The sequence below is a fragment of the Eurosta solidaginis genome, chromosome 3, assembly GCF_040869045.1.
Source record: "Eurosta solidaginis isolate ZX-2024a chromosome 3, ASM4086904v1, whole genome shotgun sequence".
Lineage (NCBI taxonomy): Eukaryota > Metazoa > Arthropoda > Insecta > Diptera > Tephritidae > Eurosta > Eurosta solidaginis.
In genome coordinates this window covers 146,686,957-146,703,369 of record NC_090321.1, presented here as the reverse complement: position 1 = coordinate 146,703,369, position 16,413 = coordinate 146,686,957, and the positions used below count along the sequence as shown (strand labels likewise).

General features: G+C 38.4%; 1 pseudogene; it reads right to left on the bottom strand.

The window, feature by feature from the left end:
• Window positions 1-204: 204 nt before the first annotated feature.
• LOC137246022 (transcription elongation factor SPT5-like) lies at window positions 205-3,179 on the bottom strand (annotated as a pseudogene).
• Between the last annotated feature and the right edge of the window lie 13,234 nt (window positions 3,180-16,413).

Here is a 16,413-nt window from a genome sequence, read left to right as displayed (position 1 = left end):
CTCCGCCAGACAAGCCGATCCCATTTAGCGTTGTTGGCAAGAGCAGGCATTGCGTTGTGGTGGTTGTGGGCACCGACAAATGATCGTTCAGGCCCACGCTTTTGTTGAAGTTTTATGTCTTTGATTTTATTTGCATATCCAATGTGAAATGCGTACAATTTATACAAAGTTCGCTAAAATTTGTTCTTATTCAAAAAACTTATTTTAATCAATAGATGTTATTTTGCATAAATAAGCTGTTGGAAGCAATTTGATTTCATCAATAATCTGAAAAACGCTAGTATCCTTATCTGACACTGAATGCACCTTACCAACCGATTCCCTCTAGTCACCATAAATTACTTTGGATTCATCACCTACTTCTGATAGTACCGGTGCCAAATGTTCACTTACAATCGATACACTGGGATCTTCTTGACGCAAGAATACACAGCAACCACCAGTTGATACAGTACGTATAATGCCTGTTTGTCCCACTAAACCAGCATCGTCATGTGTATGAATTTTAACCTCAATATCTGTGGTACCCCAATCGCCAATTGGTGAATCCAAACTTGCACCTGGTGTTTGCGGATTATACGGTGATTGTGGATTACCTCCTGGTGTATTTGGGGAATAATTAGATGGCGATGGTGCATTCATATAACCCTCTGGCTATGACTAGGACTTGGATTGAATGGACTGTAACTACGATCTGAGCCGCATAAAGTTCCTGGTGTTTGTGGAGCAAATTGTGTATTCAATTGATAACCCGATGTCCTGGGATTATAACCAGGACGTGGGCTAGGCTCCTCCAATGTGTAGTCAAAGTCATTTGTGCATGCTGGTATATTAGCAATACTAGGATCCCAAGCGCCATGACGTGGTGGCATGCTGCCATCATGTGGTGGTGTCATTGTAGCGCTATAAGGTGTACGACCCTCTGAATTCCAATTGGGCGTTTCATTGCCTAGCAATGGTGTCTTCGAACCAGCCGCAGCATACACTGGGGTCTGTGGGCCATAGCCAGGTGTACGTGCTGGTGTACGGCCATATGTAGACGCTGCCACCCTCTTTTCCAGGCATACCAACCATTGCGATATGATTACGGTCAACAGATATAGTTTGACCCGAAGTATGTAACTCGGCTCGTGCTGTACTCTCAGTGGCATCCTTAGCAATGCCATCAACGCTTTTATATGGTCCACCGCTAATTTTAATAGTTCTTCCTAATATTTCGCGATCCCGTGCTATCTGAAGCCGCCACGTCCACCTCTGCTACCCCCACGTCCTCCACGACCACTCGAGGGGTGCATTGGCGATTGTATGCCTGGCGACATAAAACCGAAACCGGCAAGTGTGCCAGCACTATTAACTTGACTCTTCCTACCGCCAGCCAATTGTAAATGACGTGTCTCACAAACAAATATGCCACCATTTCTGTGTACATGCCACAATGCAAGAAGTCTAAACTGCGATAGAGATGTTTTATTTCTCCGGAACGCCCAGCATGTTATTATTCAAATTAATTTATTTTAATATATTAGAATATATATATATATTAGAATATATTAGAAATCGATGGTAATTCGAATATTAAGGCCGAATCAACCTTCAAACGCTATCATCCAAGTCTGAGTATTTGTTTTTGGCACTGATTAAGTTTTTGAGAAAAATGCCCCAGGAATTGAGAATTGTACAAAGCATTGAATGTCAAATATATCAGGTTGATTTAGTAAAAAAGGCTATGAAATGGTCTCGCAAGGTATGTAATGCCAAACAGAGTGTGTGATGTGAACATTTTCGTGGTAGTGGACCAGAATCGTAAACGCGTTCAGGAACTGAATAAACAGCAGGAACAGATTGATCTTTTCGACTCCAAGCCTGCATTAGAATTTGCTGAAAGTTCAGAAAACGATTTTGATGTGGTTGCGCCACAGCTTAATTCACAAACAAATTTCCAAGTAGTACAAGGTCGAATTTCATGGATGAAAATGATAAAAATGCACAAACACCTGATTGTGATCAAAATGAAAAAACGCGTCGAGTCGTAGCGACTCTTTTTGTTTCCACAACACCACAAAATGGGAGAGAGGATAATCACAGCAGCTTGGTAAAAGAACAAAACGAATTTTTGAAGAAACTGATGACGGGGAAAGCATCAAAAAAAGCCAGCATGCCGCCCCCATGTGGGCCCTCCATTACTTTTACTATATCACGTCGTCTCATCTGATTTTGATCGGCATCCAAAGCAATTGGAATGCGATTCTCTCTACGCTTATGCAGTGCTGTAGGTTTGCATTCAATTACTTAGGCATGCATACACAAACCATGGAAGTTCTCCCGTTCTAAACGTACAATAACGCCAACATTTAGGGATCAATCTGTACAAGATCGCCCCATTGACATTGACCCAAACAATAGACACCTGTCGCTACGTCAGAGCAAAGTTGCAAATCAATTAAAAAGGATTTAATACTGGGCACATGTGCACGGTTACGTCAACTCCGTCTTTACAATTATATTAACGTTTAAATCAGGGATGCACCTTAACGTTAAGCTAATCGTTTATCAAAAAATTTCCACCGTTTCCGTTGAAACACTTCGAAATATTATCGATAAAGAAATTATCAAGATAAATTGTATCTCGTTTTTATCCGAAACGAAAAGCTTTCGTTAACGTTAAAAACGTTAACAAAAACGTGATACTTTATGTTTGAATTGTGCTGGCAATGCTATAGCCATGGTGAAGCCGTAAGGTGGTAACAACGAGCGCACATACACACACAAACTCCATATAATTTGTTTGTGTAATTCGTTGGTGGTAATGTCAAAAACACTCTGAGAAATGTTCGTACTGTCAAAATTCATGAGAAAAGTTGCAATCAGCTTGGCTATTGCTTTCACCTTTAATGACTCCGCCATCAATCAGCTTTGCCAGCATAGTTTGAAATTAATAATGAACATAAACGATTTGATTCCGTTTTGATATGGCAGAAAACGAAACGAAATCATTTCGTTAATTTGACGTTTTTAACGTTAATAAACGAAACGAAATGACTTTGTTTCGTTTATTAACGTTAATTATCGTAACGAAATGATATCGGTTCGTTGGTTAAGCATGCCTGGTTTAAATAATCTCCAATATACCTACTTTCATATACGTACTGTGGCGAATTATCCGCTTGCAAATTGTGCATTTAGAGTTGAAAATTTTTTCCGAATAATATTTTTGCTGATTGTGTCCTCTTATTGACGCACCGGCATTAGTAATCCCAGTTTTCCATCTGCATGCCCTGGCAAATCTTGGGACAATTTTTTTCGTTTGAACGCTCCAAACTTTTAACGTTGAATCTTTACTACCACTAACAAACGTGAATCTCCAGACCAAGCTATTTTATACGCTGCCTGAACGTGTCCCCTGAATGTAGGTATAAATTGACCATCTTGTGCACACCGTAGTAAAAATGAAATGAACGAACGGAAAATCACTTGATACACTTCCCGTTGTTTCAATTCATAGGAATTTTACATTCTATACACGGGTATGTATGAATGTGCGTTTTTTTTTGTCTTTGCCGTTGGTATGCTGGTACCAGTGAGCGGAATTATAAAACGGGAATGGTAGTAAAAAAAAAAAAAAAAAAAAAAAAAAAAAAAAAAAAAATGAAAATAGTAGTAGATGGTAGTTTTTTACCAAGAAAACAACAGCTACAGTTCATATTTGTACCAAACAATCAATCATGTATTGTAAAACAAATAACGCGCATTTCAAGGAAATGACACCTTTAAAACACGTAAACAAGACAAAATTACATGTACCTTTGTATATACCTACATAGCTTATGCCTATACGATACTCACTTTTTTCCTGTATCGTGGGGGTGAAATACTGACACACATGTACCAAAACGTCTAATCACAACAACAATATTCCAAGGTACCAAAAGTACTGCCACAAAATAACCGATCTCGGAAGGTAATCGTTTACGTAAAACTTCTTATTGTCGTTCAAATTATTCAAAAAAGAAAAAAAAAACTGAGAAAAATAGCGCCGAAAATATTCGCGTACTCAGTCATTATATTTCTCTACTCAAAAATTTATTTCCTGTTTAAGTTCTTCACAAATTTTTCAAAATTTACTGATTTGGTCAGTATCGCCTCCTAATGTTAGTTGGGTGGGCTATGCAATTCAATACTTTAAAATTATCGCAGTATGCGTTTTCAGTGCGAAAATACTGAAATATTGGTAGAATCTAAGTTTTGGTAGCAGAAGTAGTAGAAAATGAAAAATGGGTCAAAAAGGTTGGTCAAACTACCAATGCGGTAAAGTCCGTGCACTGACTGCCCATATACTTATACCAACGTATGTACCTATATATGCCGAGTTTTAAATGTACATTATATTAGGAATGCATAGAATGATGCAAACGGGTACCGAAGAACCCGTTTCCGAAAAATCGGTACCGGAGCCAAATACCCTTCGGGAACCGTGCCACTTGCTAAAGGCCATCAATTAAACAGGACTACAAGCGTACTTGGGGAAAGGTTGAATAAATAACCGAAAGGTAATACAAAAAGAGAAAAATGATATATTCTACAAATGATTCTCCTCATCCGAAACGAACATTTTTTAAGCCGGAGTCGTTGGTGCCGTATGTCGTATCGCTGTGTCCGTATCCCTAACGTAATCAGCGGTTTATCGTTACGACGGTAAACCAAACCCCAATTGGTTGGCTACGATACGGTTACGACCTTAGCGGCACCAATAATCGATTGCATTGATTCTCATAAGGTGGGTCGAATCAGCTGTTATAAGGTTACCGATAAAGCACCAATGTCTCCAGCTTTATTTTTTCTTTACATCGCATACAATTTTGCTGTCCAAACATTTTTTTTTTGTGGAGTGCAGGGAAGTTGTTGGGTTTTAGCACCAACAACACAAATAACAGCGAATCAAACGAACCCACGCTATACACTTTCTACCCGGTCCGGCACCAGAATGTGCGAACCGAAAAATCGTAAATGCTCATTTTCTGCAGCACTAGTGTGCCCGTGGCCAACTAAAACGCTACCGGGTGACACAAAATAAACAAAATAAGGCACTAAAGACCCAGGCACATAACGTGCGGGGAAAGAGGCCATGCATATAATGCACGCCACATATGAATATTTTTTTTTATGCAGCGACAGATGTTTCCCCTTATGCGCGCGCTAATAAAATTTCCCAAATCCCCAATAATACAACTAGGGACCACTCGCCCCCGCATTTTCGAGAATGACTCGACCCAGTCAAACATATTGCATTTCTTTCAGAAAAATGGGTCGCTTTGCCGCTATGCAACGAAGCGCTGCCAAGAACGTCATGCGTTATACGTCGGAATGCCGCGCTTGTTTTAAGCAACATCCCATACGCCTGTGCCCCATCTTTCGGGCCAAAAAACCCGAGGAGCGTCTTTACTTAGCGATCCGCGGGAGCTGCTGTGGAAATTGCTTGGCTCTAGACCACCGCTCGAACGCGTGCCCAAGCCAAGGCCGATGTAAAAAATGCGGCGAAAAACATCACACGATGCTTCACATCTCCTCGATTGATGAAGAGGAACAGCTACTCCACGAAGCCCGCTCCAAACCATGGAGTGTACAAGTTGAGGAGGAGCTGGAATCACCCCGTGAGCGGATTGACGACTCCATCTCGTTATATGCGTCAGATGCTGGAACGGAGACTGGGCCTCTTCGTCCAGCTCGAATCCACCGAACCGGAGCGGAGACTCGGTCTCTTCGCCCGAACACAACACCAGCAGCCAAATCGTATCGACCGCTTTTGCAGCACGAAAGGAAGCGGCTCCAGCACAACCCATCGACAGTCCAGCGCCATGTTCGTGACGGCCGAGCGGAGACTCGGTCTCTTCGCCGGCAAACTAAGGACCCTCAACGAAGACAACCACCGCGCGATCGCAGAGCGGAGACAAGGCCTCTTCGCCTGCAACAAAGATATCACACCCATCATCAACCACGAGATCGCAGTCATGGATCCAACTCGCTGCAGCTCACTACCGTGTCCGCCTTCCGGGCAGGGCTCCTAGCCCCGCATTCAGCTGCCACCGCCACCATAATACCGACGGTAGCGATCACCCCCACCGCGGTCGTGAAAATAGAAGCAGGGGGGCGGCTACACCTCGTTCGCGCCTTAATCGACGGATGCTCCCCCACCACAGTGATTGCGGATGAGCTCGCCCAGGAGCTCCAACTTCCTACCAGCAACATTGGCGGGCAAGCAGGATGTCTGCTGCGTATCCGAGGAAGACACGGACAGAACAGAAGGATTGCGACCCATGCTGCGGTCGTAGCCAATTTTCGGCGCACGACACCCACAACCAGCATCGACAGTGCCATCGCAGCCCCGTACGCACATCTTCGTCTGGCGGATCCGCAGTTCTACTCATCCGCCCCGATCCGCCTCGTCCTAGGCACAGATGTATATGCCGAGATAATACTCCCAGGGATTCTGCCCACCACGTTTGGCCCTTTGTTAGCTCAGAGTACCATCTTCGGTTGGGTACTTTCGGGCACAGCGAAGGCCTAACAGCAAAATGTTCGGTAACGACCGAAATACATGAATTTTTACACTTTGTATCCTTTTTATTTTATTGAATTTCTGTTGTACACAGTCGCAAGAGGTGTGCATTGTGAGTTCGTACAAGTGAAAAATCTTTCTATCCCTCCATTGCCATGCCTACGTGTCAAATCATAGCTGACAGGGAGAACGGATGTCGCGAAGGGCCAGAGAATGGTAGAAAGGTTTCTTTTTCTTGTGTTCGCCGTTATTAAATTGAAGTGCCATGAATTGCACATTTGTTTCAAATCAGCTTTTCCTTTAAATTTGTATACAGAAAACATATTAATACTCACTCGCTGTTCACTATTGTGAACGTTTTATCGAAAATTCGCCACTTGTATGAATTCACAATGGAGGTGTGCGTTTTAAAAGCTTGTATCATTACAATAAGTTATTTTTTATTGAATTTTCTTCATGCAAAATTCACAAGCATAGAATTTCCAATGAATTTGTAATAAACGGCAAGAAATATGAACACGTATATCTTCTTACTTCTTTTCGCAATCCCTAGCTCTAGGCAAACCTGGCTCACGCCTTACACCATAACGGGAAAATTGGTGAATGACCGAGGCAGCAGCAACCAAGCTCCCACACTGCGCAAACCATTTTGCGTGCCGCCAAGCCGGCGGACTGGCCGGCATTATGTTAAGTTAGATATAATTAATTATAAGTTTTTTATTTTTTTTTTTTTCTTCTTCACGGTCTGTGATCCTTGGCGGACTGTGATGTTGCGTACCGCAAGGGGGGCGGCATGTTTAGGCCCAATGCCTAACTTTTATCTGTTTGACGGCGCCCCTCTCTAACGTTTTAATAATATTTCCAGCCACCCACACTCACGCCGCATTTGTGTGCATGCATGCACATGCATGCGTTTCATACGCATGCACGTGTGTGTGCGGGTTGTCAGCACCCATGCACGTATGTGTGGGGGTTGTTGTGTGTGTGGCTTTTTTCCCCTCCTTAATACCAGAGGACTTTTTCGCGGCTTAGCGGTTGTCCTCAACGGGATAACCGGTCTCTTTCTCGATTGACCGCCAACCAGCACACATCGCAAGGATCACCATCGTCACTTAAAACACCAAGGTAATATTGTAACCACAGTGTCTATTTTCCTTCACTCTCAATTAAATATTATATTATAACGAGGAAATTCCTCTTTGTGTTCTTATTTATTTCTTTTGAGCGCACCATCCACTCCAAGATCGACCCTTGTGCGCCTACCCCCTGCCGGTTTACGACGCACTCAGGCCGAACATAACTCGTAAGGTGAAAATTGATTGTCGAAAACTGTGCTACTCGTAGTATTTTGTAGGAAAGTAAAGTATTTTAAATAAACATCCCAATCAGAAAAAGTGTCTTTTAGATATGCACGTAAGTATTCATTAAAAACTCTATGATTACGTTCAATCGTGCCAACAGTTTCATGATGGTATGCAGTTGAAAAATTATGTTCAATATTTAAAAGCTTTGTTAATTCTTCGAATAATTCATTTTTAAATTCAGTACCTAAATCTGATTTTATGGCATTCATTGTGCCATAAGTTAAAATGAATCCTTCAAAAATAGCTGAAGCGATTGTTTTTGCCGATTTGTCTGGTACAGCGACTGTTACCAGGTATTTAGTCATGTCGCAAATCATGGTAAGTGCGAACTTGTTACCATATTTGGACTCAGGTAGGGGTCCTATTGTGTCAATTACTAATGTATCGAATGGTTTGCAAGGAGTTGGTGTTAAAACAAGTTTTTCTTTTGTTTTGGGTTTAACCTTGTTTAAAAGACAATCCTTACAACTTTTGATATATTTCGATATATCACGAGTCATGTTCTTCCAATAAAATTTTGTTCGCAATTTTGCGTAAAGTCTTTTCATTCCGCAATGTCCACCAGAAATGGGATCATTATGGTAAATTTTCATAAGTTTTAATTTTGTATCTTCATCTGTTACTGTCTCCACTGGATCTGTTAGTATAATTTCTAATGATTTTAAAATTTTATTTCCAATATTTTTGAAATTTGTAATAGTATAATGTTCGAACATAATATCGTTTTTAGGCCATTCAATCTGCTTAATCTTGTGTTTGCCGGCTTCTGATTCAAGCCTCGAAAGTAATTTCTCTAAAGTCATTATTTCGTTAACAAGCTCAAAACTAAATAACTCGAGTTTCTTATGTTTAATATGCTCAAAAATTCTTAAATTTGTTGTTTTATTATTTTTATCGTAAGTAACTTCAGATCTTATTCGTGGAATCTTTTTTGAAAAATTAAATGAAAATTTGTCGTAGACATGTAAAGTAATTTGTTTTTCGTCGTTTTTGTCTGTTTTCCTATGTACATTTTTGTCGTTTGCCTTTTTTGTCATGGCTCTTGTCTGTACTGCCAAAATTTGTTTGTTAGCTTCTTTAATCTCATCGATTCTTATACGCGATAGTGCATCAGCACAAACGTTTGATTTACCTTTTATATATACAATAGTAAAGTTATATTCAGACAGTTCCAGTCTTATTCTTGAAAGTTTTGAAGATGGGTCTTTCATGTTGAATAAGTATACTAGAGGTCTATGGTCTGATTTTACAATGAAATGGGTGCCATAAACGTATGGTCAAAATTCCTTGATTGCAAAGTAAATAGCTAAAAGCTCTAATTCTATAATGGGTTTTTTCTGTTCGGCTTTATTAAATGCTTTAGAAGCGAAACAAATTGGTAAATCACTACCTTGTGGAAGCATAAACTGTAATAATGAATTGTTTAGTAAAATCTGGATATTGAAGTAATTTTGGTGAAAGTAACGCTGCTTTCAAAGATAAAAATGCTCTTTCGCACTCTACATCCCATACAAATTCAACTCTTTTTCTGCTTAATCGATTTAAAGGCGCTGCCAGAGACGCAAAATTAGGTATAAACCGTATGTAATAGTTTCGCGGCTTTGTCAGTCGGTTTTGTATATTTTTTAATTGCGTTTATCTTAGAGTCGTCTGGCAACAAACCTTCGGCTGAACATTTATGACCTAAAAATGTAACTTCTGGTCGTAAAAAGTTGCATTTATTTGGGTTAAGTTTGAGGTTAAAAGATCTACAAGTATCGAAGACTTTTGAAAGATTTTTAATGTGGTGTGCTTCGCTACACCCTATGACGATAATATCGTCGACGTACAAAAATGCTACAATGGGTGGTATACCCGAAAAAGCCTATGGTCATCATTCGTGAGAATGAATTTGGTGCTATATTTAAGCCGAATGGAAGCACTTTCCATCTAAATGCGCCACGGTCAGTGCTGAAAGACATAATGTCACGAGAGTCAGGATGCAAGGGGATTTGATGAAATCCTGAAAAAAGATCTAATGTGGAAAAATATTTTGCTCTACCGAGATTGTCTAAAATATCGTCAACTCTAGCTAGTGGAAATTTATCAGCAATGAGTTTTTTGTTTACTGCGCGAAAATCTACGCATATACGATATGCTTTTTGACCATTTGTATCTTTCTTTGGGACTACAATGAAAGGACTATTGTAATTCGAAAAACTGGGTTCAATCAAATCGTTGTCTAACAATTTATTTACTTGGCGATTTATTTCTTCGCGTTAAGAGTATGGCAATCTATAGTTTTTAACATATACCGGTTCATTGTCTGTTAGTCTTAATTTTTGCTCGTAAAAGTTATTTAAAGTCATTTTGTCCATGTCAAGAGCGAAAATGTCGGCATAATCTATGCAAAGGTCAATCAATTTACTATGAGCATGTTGAGGTATTTGATTTCTTAAAATTGAAGTCAGTTTTTTCGTACGTTTGTCTTCTGTTTCTGTCTTGTTAATTGTATAAACATTGTAGTTTGAAAGTTTTTCTGTCCGAATACTTTTTCTTTTGACATACTTTATATCATCCGTGGTATTTATAACTTTAATAATTGGGTTACTGGAATTAACAATGCACCTAGCTGTGAAAACACCTTTTTCAATTTCCTGCGAGTCCACGAAAAGTGGCTCGGGTGAATCTCCTAAATCAAAAAGTCTGAATATTTCACATCTTGGTGGAATGATACAACTGTCGCTTTCTGTTCCGTGCAGGAAGGAAATACTATTTCTTTCATAATTAATAATGCATTTGTTAATTTTAAGAAAATCTTTACCCAGTATGCCATCGGATGGAATATTAAAGTCTTCATTTACTACATGTAAAGTATGTTTAATAGAAAAGTTTGAAAATTTTAAGTTTGCTGTAATTTTACCTAAAGTAGAAACTGAATTAGAAGTGACACCGGTAATGTTAATAATGTCGTTCGTATTTAAGGAAATTTTACTGTCTAGACATGATATTTTTATTAAAGAAATGTCCGCTTGAGTGTCTACTAGGAAAGAACAAAATTTTTGTGACTCGTTAAGTTGTAATTCAATGAAATCTGAGTAATTTAAATTGATGGCTATTGGTGAGGGAAGTTCGCTTACTCGCTTAATTCGTCCTCCCTCAGTGTTCGCTCCTGAGGGGCACTGGTGTTTAAAGCGCGAACTTTTGCGTTTCTACCTCTACCTTTGGATGATCTAGAATTGTTACTTATCTTGTTTGGTTGATTTTCCGACAGGGTGGATAAATGATGTATATTGGAACGATTTTCCGTCATCCCTTGTCAAATTTGGTTTTGAGACAAACCGGTTTCGGCGTTGTGCCATCATCAGTGTCGATTTTCGTTCTGATCTGTTGTTGTCATTTGTCCTGTATTTATAGTTCGTAGGTATATGAGCAGGTATTGTCAAATTGATGCTTGTGTATATTTAGTTATGTGTATGTGCTGTGGGTTCGTTCAGAACCGAGGGTGGTTTACTAATCGATTTGTGTGGCTGACTGGGGTAGGTAGAAATCTGTGATTTTAGTCGTTTGACCTTCTTTGTCGGTTTTTTGTTTTGGTGTGTTAATTGTTTTGTGTTTATTTGTTGTTGTGCGTTTGTCTGTTGTACCTGTGTGATTAAGTTGTTTCCTGTAAACAAGTTTTAAAGGCTCGAATATTGTGTCAGAAATGGTGTTTATCTGTTCGTTTATTATTCTACCGTCGAATGTTTTCTGTTTGTAGATTTCCATGTTTTCGAGTACGTTGAGACGTCGGCCCTTTTCTTGTATGTGAAGAACCCTAACTGTTTTATTGATGTTTGCTGGGGAACATTCATTCTCGACCATGTGATTCGCGAAGTTAGACTCGGGTATAATGTTTGGATTCCGTATTTTTTTGTTGTAATCTCTAATATGTTCTCTGAACCTCGTTCTTATTTGCCGTCCTGTTTGTCCTATGTAACTATGCTGGCATCCGCAGGTAAGCTTGTATACGCCGTGGCTGCTAAACGGATCCTCTGAGTTAATGTTAGTTCTTAGTTTTCGCCCTAGATTGTTCGATGTTTTGAATGCTGTGTTAATGTTGTATTTTTTAAAGAAATTTGCCAATTTATATGTTGCTTTTCCAGTATATGTCATAGTCGTCCAGCTATTATTTTCTTTTTCATTATTTCTTTTTGGTTCTCCATTTGTCCTTCTGAGCTTATCTACTAGTGCTTTTTTATATCCGTTGTTTGCAGCGATATTATATATGACCTCAAGTTCTCTCTTATATGCCTCTTGTGTAAGAGGTGTTCTTTCAAGTCTATGTACCAAGTGCCTTAATGCTGCATTTTTATGATGTTGAGGGTGATTTGAGGTATTGTGTATTATTGTGTCGGTGGCCGTTGACTTTCTATATATGTCATAGTTAAATCTTTTGGCTTCTTTATCAATATTTATCGTGAGGTCTAGATAGTTGATTCCTCCTTTTTTTTCGGCTTCCATTGTAAATTTTATATTGCCGTGCTGTTTGTTGAGGTACTCCAGTACGAGCTCTTCGTTATTAGTAGTTAAAACGCATATTATGTCATCCACGTATCTAGCATAAAATGACACGCCTAATTTGGACTTCAGCTCCTGTATGTACTTTTCTTCCAGATTTTGCATGAACACTTCCATAAGAATTGCTGATGTGGGGCTTCCCATTCCAAGACCGTTTGTTTGTCTATATATTTTATTGTTGAATTTAAAATAGTTTTGACGTAAAGTGGTTCTTAGCGTATTTGTGATTTGCATACTTTTTACTTTGTTTTTTGTGTTATGAACTATTGTTGAGCTAACTATGTCCAAAGTCTCCGATAGTGGTATAGATGGGTATAGATCTTTTATGTCAAAAGATACCAATTTGCTGTTTCTTGTTAGCTCTACGGTCTCGAGTCTCTCTATTAGTTCTGTTGTGTTAGCTATTGCATATTCGTTCCTTAGCTCCAGAGTGTCTATCAATATCGTTTTTAAATATTTGGACAGTTTGTAACATGGTGCCGTTTTAAAATTAATGATGGGCCTCATTGGCGTGTCCGGCTTGTGGATTTTTGGTAGCGCAACCAGTGGAGGAGCCGAAGGGTTCATTTGGACCAATCTATGTGCCATGTTAGAATCTACTATATTTGTTGCATTTTTTATAGCAACTTTGATTTGTTTTTGGTATTCATCTGTGGGATCCTCTCTCATTCTACGACATTTCATTTCCTCTATGAGATCCTCGGTTTTGGATATATATTTCTCTTTTTCGATTAGCACAGTGGTGTTTCCTTTGTCCGCTTTCGTTGTGACAATATTGTTTTTCCTTAGAATTGTTACCTCTATTGTTACTATTATTTGTATTTGAATTGGAATTTGTAATTGGACGCGTATTATTATTGTTGTTATTCTGGTATCTATTTCCATTATAATTCCTATATCTTTGATTATTATTGCCGTTATAGTTGCTGTTGTATGCAAATGAATTATTGTTTCTATAGCCAGTATAGCCGCGGTTTGGGTAAAAACCTCGATAACTACCACGTGAATTTCTGAATGTGTTGTTACCACGTGATCGAAAAGCTAAAACCTGACGTTCAGTTACTTCATTGTTTTGTGCTACAATTAATTTTGCTACTACGTCTTTCGGAGCAGTAAATGCCGTTGAGGCTAAAATGGTTTTTACTAAATTGGATTTTGCGTTTAAACAAAACACGTTAACAGTTTGTTCGACTGCCATTTCATGAGCTTTCGTTTGAGTGATCCCTTCAATAATAAGAGACCGCTCAAGTGAGTCAGCTAAATCTTCAACTTTTTTGGCAAAATCTGTATAATTGCAACGCTGCAATTCTCCCTGCTACAACTTTCGAGTTGTCTGGTTTGATCCTATTACGCAGAGCTGTTTTAATTTCATTAACTGAAGTTACTTGTGTTGGTATTGCTTCACGGGCTTTACCCTCTAGTTTTGATTTTAAGAACGCTATAAAAGTATTGGTTAAATGTGCAGTAGCGAATTGTTCAAGTAATGCAATTTTGTCTATAAAAGAATCAAGTGCTAGTGGATCACCACTGTAGTTTTCTCTAATATAATTAGCACATGTGTTAATAAAAATTCTCTTTTTCTCAGGTGTTGCCATGATTTGATCGTTAAGATCTGGAGCTGAATTAGCAGAAGGTGAGGCCACGTTTGTACTATTTGGATCGTTAAGATTTGATTTTATAGTAGAAGAAGTTGAAGTTAATATTTCACTATTTGAATCGTTAAGATTTGAAACTAAATTAGAAGTTAAATTTTTACTTGAAGAATCTTCGAAGCCTAGGAAATCTGCTAACAACGATAATTTATTTTCCTGTTTGGTGACTTTTTCGGTCGAAGATGAAGCTAAACTTTCGTAGCTTGAGCCTGATTTATCGGAATCGGATTCTGAATCTGAAGTTGTTTGCACTTGCTTGCCACTTCTAAGGTTGTACATATGTAGTTATCAGAATAGCACGAATAATTCAGTTCAAATTATGAAATTAATGAAGTACTTATTTGAATGTCTAAATTTATATTTGAAGTTGAATTGTTGAGGAAAAAGAGAGAAGAAGAAAAAAAAAATTTGTATAAAAGGGAACTGATTTGCAGGTGAATAGTCGCTAAAGAAATATTTAACAATTTATTTGAAGAATTGATGAAAACTGCATTATACTTGTATAGGAAAATCTTTAAGAAGTAATTGAATTTAAACTTTGCACAAAAGTATATAGGTATTAGTTGGTAAAAATCTTCAAATTGTTGTAACTTGTTCAAAAGATCCATTTATATTCACGCGTTGTAGAAAAATTCGTATATTTTCACGGACGCGCCGCTTTATGTAAAAAAAATCTCACTTGGCTTTTCACGGAACAACCGTTTATATAAAAAAATTTTTGTTGGTTTTTAACGGAACCACCGCATGTATCAAAAAAAATGTTTAATTGGTTTTCAATGGAACCACCGCATATTTCAAAAAAAAAAATGTTAATTGGTTTTTAACGGAACCACGGCATATTTCAAAAAAAAATTACTTGGTTTTTAACGGAACCACCGCATATATCGAAAAGTTAATTAGTTTTTAACAAACACCGTTTATATAAAAAATTCAATTGATTTTCCACAAACCACCGTTATGTCAAAAATCCAAAATTTATATAAAATGCGAAATTATTTTAATGGAAATGCGAAGGAACCGAATTTAATAAAAAAATTTTAAATTTTAATATACGTATATGTATACGTTTAAAGAAAAGAATACCCGTAGGCAAACAAATGTTAAATACATATATATATTATACTTATTTGCCGCTTCTGCTGCTTGTTTTTGCTGGTGCTGCTGCTGATGTTGTGCTGCCAATCTTAAATCGATGCTAATGTTATATGGTATATATATGTATAGCGTGGTTTTCGTGCCGTTATTTGAGTGGCGTGGGGTTTTGCATGCCGTTATTAAAAATGCTAGGCCTGTTATGTACTCTATACTGTACGCACTCTGTTATCAACCAGGCAATCATATTATTGAACCTTTTCTACCTCCGCACAATTTTGAAGAAAATTATATTTAGTGAATTTTAATCACTGGTATATCGCTGCCTTCTATGTTGCCACTATACCTCCGTCACACAAACCTTACACTGCGTTACACAAACCTCACGGTCGCCATGTGAGTTAACCCCAAAATGGTTAACTCGGTTTGCTCACCTGCAATTATTGCTCGTGGTCTCGGAGGGCGCCGCCTCCACAACGTGATTGTTTTCCACAGAACTTTCCGCAGGATCTTAGCGTGGCGGTCGCTTCTCGCCACGATCCGTTTTAATGAAAAAAATAATTAGGTTTTCAATGCTATAAGCACTTTTATTAATTTAATTTTCTTATTCACACTGGACAACACGTCCGGTCACTTTCGTTGCAAAAATTATCTTCGTGTGTATGAGATTTTTCTGTCAGTGACGTGGGCTGCAGCTGCATTTTACATGCGCGTTGCCAACTGCCCGCGCCTGTCAAATTCAACTAAAGCTCCACGGACATAGCTTATGTTATATAACGGATGTGAGAGTTTACTTTATCCTTACAACATCAACTTTTTCCAATTTAATTTTTGATGTTGTAAAAGGCTGGAGTTAATATTAAATAAATATAAATAGATTACATATTTATAATCTGCACTTTTACATAATTATTTCGAATTATTTTCACAATTTTTCAAACTTTAATTAGGTGTTTTTGCATAAAACTGCAAACGGTCAAAAATTAGCGCACAAACGTTTACTAGGCAACTCTGTCTAGTGAGAGAGCGATCAGCTGACACGTTCTTACGGAAAAAATCTAAATTTTTTTGATTTCTACGTTCCGGACTACGTACGTACGGGTGTTGCACGTCGATGAGTTTTCGTTTACATTGCACACTCATAAGCATGGCGGAACGACACAAGGTGGCAGCATGGTGACATACCTACAAACATAAATAAAAATTTCATGTA